The sequence below is a fragment of the Grammomys surdaster genome, unplaced genomic scaffold, assembly GCF_004785775.1.
Source record: "Grammomys surdaster isolate TR1022 unplaced genomic scaffold, NIH_TR_1.0 1149, whole genome shotgun sequence".
NCBI classification, from domain to species: domain Eukaryota; kingdom Metazoa; phylum Chordata; class Mammalia; order Rodentia; family Muridae; genus Grammomys; species Grammomys surdaster.
The window spans coordinates 1399495-1403854 of record NW_021605568.1 but is presented as its reverse complement, the minus strand read 5'-3'; positions in this window follow the sequence as shown (position 1 = coordinate 1403854).

Below are 4360 nucleotides of genomic sequence, written 5' to 3'. Positions count from 1 at the left end.
CTCAGTCCTGCCCAGCTATAAGCTGTAGGCATCTTTATTCACTAGTCATGAATAACTTAGAGGGCAAGTACGCATAGCACCACTTGACACTTGACTCTCTTGCCTTTGAGAGTGCCCAGGCTTTAGGGGCCAGTATTTAGCATTACAATACAAGCAGCAGCCAGGCGGGGTAGTGGCTTTAATCCCAGCACTTGGGAGGCAGAGACAGGCGGATTTCTGAGTTCAAGGCCAGCCTGGTCTACAGAGTGAGTTCCAGGACAGCCAGGGCTGCACAGAGAAACCCTGTCTCAAAAACAAAACAATACAAGCAGCACCAGACCAACCCACTACACTGTCTCTCCAGCCCCATGATTCCCATAGTGGTATAGTGTGTTTTGAAGGAGGTAATAGGAGTTCTTCAATTATATTTTTTTATTTTCATATAATTTTTGGCCATTTTATGTCTTTTGGATTTTCACATAAATTTCATTGTCAGCTGAACGTAGTAATGCATTCCTTTAATCCTAGCTTTCAGCAGGCAGAGGCAGGTGGATACAGCATGTCCCATGCCACTTTGACCTACATGGTGAGACCCTGTCTCAAAATTAATTAATTTCACAATCAGTGTGTCTATTTCTACAAAGAGTGCTGCTTGAACTTTGTTTAAGATGTTTTAAAATCAATAGGTCAATGAAGAGAATAAGCATTTTAACATTGTTGAGTCATCCTATCCAGGAACATTGTGTGTCTCTCTGTTTATCGCCTTGAATGTTTATCATCAGTGCCTTGAGGTTTTCATTATAGATGTCTTGAACATTCTTTGTACAACTGAATAGGCCTTTTATGGATGCCCATCCCTTTTGAAAAAAATACTTTTTATGATGGAGCAAACTGTTTCATAATCTATGCCTTGTTTGCTACACTGTTTCATTTCCTGCTCTGAACAGGCTATAAAGATTCTGCCAAGAACTACCATGCTAACGGAAAGTGGAGGAATGGGGTTTGTGAGTCCCTGAAACTCTGCTACAAATGCCAGCATAATTCTTCTAACACTCTTATGCCTGCTTCTGCCCTTCTGGTGTGGATCCTGTTTGTCTCCTGATGGTGGAGAATACTCCTTCTGTAGGACAGTATGAGAACAGCTGGTGGGAAGGAATACTCTTCATGCATTCAATGTGTGTGTATATGAGTGAGTGTCTGCAGTGGCCATTCTGGAAAGGGCACATGCCACCCTTCTGAGGACTCTAGAGGCTGATTCTTGATGTTCTTGCTGACTGAACTGAAGTGGCAGTGAGGCACAGAGAGAGAGGTGAGGCAGTTCATAACATCCTACCAGTGTGGGCTCCCCACTATCCCCTTTCCACATAGCAGTGCTGCTAGGGGTTTGATTCTTTGCGCACTTGCTTTCTAAGACCAATCACAGAGTAAGTCTGGACAGGTTTAAGGTTGTTTCAGAAGATCATGTGATCTAAGCTAGGGGCTTGTCCTCCCTGGGCAGCAGTTAGTTCTGTTAAACAGACATCTCTCCTCTGGATGTCATCACTTGTGTCTCCCCATGTGACACCAAGGACTCTGGCCCAGACAGCTGAGGAGTACATGATAGGAAATGTTGAGTCCACCTGCATGCAAGAAGTAGACATGTTTTAAGTAGATCACCACAGTTGTCATTGTTCTCTAGAGGAGAGGAGCCAATACAATAAAAATACATTACTAAGGGATTTATCAGTATGTCTTATACAATTCTGGCTGAGTCTGTATGGTGGAAGATTAAGATGTCTGTATGATGGAGAAGTTGGCCGGGCAATGGTGGCACATGCCTTTAATCCCAGCACTTGGGAGGCAGAGGCAGGTGGATTTCTGAGTTCAAGGCCAGCTTGGTCTACAGAGTGAGTTCCAGGATAGCCAGGGCTATACAGAGAAACCCTGTCTCGAAAAACCAAAAAAAAAAAAAAAAAAAGATGGAAAAGTTGAGACTCTTACAGTTGCTCAGTCCGTTTAGCTGGATGCCTCCACTTTTCAAAACTAGGGCTACCTGAAGAAACATTGGTTTTCAACCGACCTTGGAAGTATGATGAATCTGGATTCCAACATCTGCAAAAGTGGCAGAGTCAGAGTAGATTCACTCAAAAGCAAGGAGTGAAGGTGGACAGAAACAAGCAACTCCACTCTTCCTTTACACTTCTTTATGTCTAAGCTGCAGTGAGAAGGTGCTGCCTTCTGGAGGAAGGCCTTCCTCTTCACTTCATCTTTCCAGGAAATACCCTCATAAGCCCACCCAGAGGAAAGTCTCTTAGTTGATTCCAGATCTAGTCTAGTTGACAACCAAGATTAAGCACGTACACACGCACACATGTGCGCGCGCGCGCGCACACACTCACACACACACCAGTATACAGTAAGCACATTTGATGGAGAGGACTCTGCACAATGTAGTACTTTCCTTACATCCCCTACACTCTCTGCATACAGTACCTGATCACAGCAGTTCTAGGAGTAATTATCAAGTCCTTTCTTCATCCCCTCTGTTTGGCTTCCCTTTCTCCTCCTCAATGGACAGCTCATTTCCTGGTTGTGAGGACTGCAATCAAGAGAGCTGGCCATCCCCATAGTCAGAGAAAGATGGAGTGGGAAGAGGACTCACTGAGTGTCCCCTGGTTCTGTCTTCTCCTGTGTGGACCTCATCCCCCCAACACCCTTTTCAGTTCCACCCGAGATGTGCTCTCATCCCTTACCCCTGCCCAGCAGACCAGTGCAGTCTCGGCCACATTCTCACAGCTACGATCTTTATCTCTGCAGTCTGACCTGGGCACTCTGGGGGGGGGGTGTTTTCTTTATTCCTGCGCCCTGCTGTGCTTAGACTGTAAGCCTTACAGGAAGAGCATGCATTCTCCCCCCTCCATCCCCCACTACCCCCACCCCCAACCCCCACCCCCCAACCCCTGGCTGTGAAGCTATCGCAGAACCTCAGTTCTATAGTGAGAGATGTTGCATACAACTCTTCCATCTTGCAAGCTGCCCTGGGGCCAGGTTGAACCTGATCCTGGGCTTCTGGCCTCTGAAATTTAAGTTCTTTTTCCTAGCGTATCCTATCTTTAGAAGGGCATGGCTTCTGGATATGTGGTGACTCAGAATAACCCCTGCTCACATCCCCATTCTTACCCTTCATTCCAGAAAGAAGTGCCCAAGTTCTAAAGATCAAGTGTTTTACAACCCTGAGTGAGATACCTTATGTTTAAACAAGGCCGGCTCTACCCCCACATATTGGCCACTTTCCCAGGCCCAGAGCAAGCAGCTAGATCTGGAATCAATTGGCTGCTCCAATCCAACCCAGCCCCTCATAAACCCTTCCAGGTCAGGAGCCAGGGGCAAAGACCCTAAAGAAGAGAGAAGAGACTGTGTGGAACATATGAGAAGTTACCAAGCTGCTGATGGTAGGGTTATAGGATAGGGCTCAGGATGGGGCAAGCACTGCTTAAGCATAATATAGCTTCAGGGAGAACATGGTCCAGGCAGTTTCTAGTCTACTGAGTCACTGGTCATGCCCATATGATTTAGATAGGGCTGAACATTAGTCAGTCTCTCTTCTCCATGTCTTCCCAGGCTAGTCTCCCTCACCTCTTCCTCCTCCCCCTCCTCTTCCTCTTCTTCCTCCTCTTCTTCCTCCTCTTCAGCAGCAGTACCACTGTCTTCTCCCGTCTCATCCCTTCCCATGAATTTCCTTGAGTATCCTTCCCCCTCTCTGCTCTGTCCCCAGCCCAAGCAGTCCCTACTCCTGTCCAATGTCCCTGGAAGTCCTTGTTCTCCTTTGAGCTCTTGTGAAATATAAGTTAGAAGGCTCGGGTTGTAGCCCAATTTGTACAGTGCTTGCCTAGCACAGAAGAGGGCCCTGGGTTTGGTCTCCAGTTCTGCATAGACCGAGGATAGTGGAGCACATGTAACTCCAGACCTTGGGCTTGGAATTAGGAGGTTTAGAAGCTTAAGTCATCCTTAGCAACACAGCATTAGACACTGTCTCCAAAATCAAAATACATAAACTATGATCATACAGAAGAGTAAATATTAGCTAAAGTGCTGTTTGGGAAAGTATTATTTCCTATTTAAGAAAAGGAAGGTGGTGGTGCATGTCTTTAATTCCTGAACTCAGGAAGCAGCGGCATGTAGATCTCTGTGAGTTCAAGACCATCTTGATCTGTAGAACAAGGACCAGGACAGTCAGGGCTACTCACAGAAACTGTCTCAAAAGATCAGAAAGAAGGGAAAAGGAAGAAGTAAGAAGAAAGGAAGAAAGGAAGGAAAGAAGAAAAGAAGGAAAGGTGGAAGGAAAGAAGGGAGGAAAGGAAGGAAGGAAGGAAGGAAGGAAGGAAGGAAGGAAGGAAGGAAG